At 39.6% G+C, this 1,067-nt stretch overlaps 1 protein-coding gene across 1 annotated transcript in view; it reads right to left on the reverse strand.

Annotated features, from left to right (window-relative positions):
* Positions 1–1,067, reverse strand: part of LOC106013758 (C-type lectin domain family 4 member D) — a gene marked incomplete in the record, with an annotated part of 6,466 nt that overhangs the window by 4,347 nt on the left and 1,052 nt on the right.

Consider the following 1,067-nt stretch of genomic DNA (forward strand, 5'->3'; position numbering starts at 1 on the left):
CACACACACACGTCCAACACTCACCCCGCCACTTTCATAAGACCATCCATGTCGTTATATGTGAGGCATCGTGGTGAAACCAGGCGCTCGTCAAAATAAGGAAATCGAAGAAACCGCCATATTTCCAACTGGTTGGCAATTTTTTTCGAATTTATTATTTTGTCTCAACACCTTTTGTGTCCGTATTTTAAAAAAAACAACATTACCATGTGAATTTGACTCAAAAACGTTGATTAAAGACACACAATTTGTAATTTTTCAGTTTTCAAGGACTTTCAAGCTATTGAAATTACCGAACTTTGGTGGTCATTTTCTCGCTAATTTTACCTCTGAAACAAGACGACCCCACATCCTCAAATCGCAAATATCTCGACTTCTAATCAAGTTAGATAGGTATTTATTTTCATTGAAAGAAAGGCAAATGAATAAGCTTATACAAATAATACCAAAAACTCCACATGCCCAAAAATTGACGAGCGCATTATTCCACCACATCGTTATATGCAACCAGATACCGCCCTTCATGGTATAAACGAAGACGAAGATCCAAGTCAAGAATTTTGAATGTGCTCCCTCCCACACTGTAAGCAAACACATTCCATTGATGGGAGTCTTGGGCTTAACAGCTATGCTTTGCGTTTTGCCAGCACTAAATATCCTTGGCATGGTCCTTCAGTTCATTTTGTGTGATCATATGGGGGCGTTCTGGTTTAAAAAAATACAATTTAGAGTGGAAATCAGGGTCATTTTATGTTAAAGTAACCTCAATCTGATCTTCAGGAGTATCTTCTTCTTCCTCCTCTTTTTTCGATTCAATTCAGTTATCATCCCTTCCCCTCACGCTTCAGGAATTGAAAAACCCATCGCAGTGAGTTAGGCCAACTGGACGTTATACTGATGAAGTGGCAAGATAATCTTTCTACTTTACACGTTCGATTTTCCTAAAGTTCTGTTCCAACTGTTTGAACAATACAGAAGTAGCCGTCCATCTGAATAACTGCTCATCCCACGCCAAACTTTGGGCACTGCAGAGGGCATTGATTTTCTTTTCTTTTGCCCCCCCCCCT

This window comes from Aplysia californica, unplaced genomic scaffold (genome assembly GCF_000002075.1).
Source record: "Aplysia californica isolate F4 #8 unplaced genomic scaffold, AplCal3.0 scaffold01233, whole genome shotgun sequence".
Lineage (NCBI taxonomy): Eukaryota > Metazoa > Mollusca > Gastropoda > Aplysiida > Aplysiidae > Aplysia > Aplysia californica.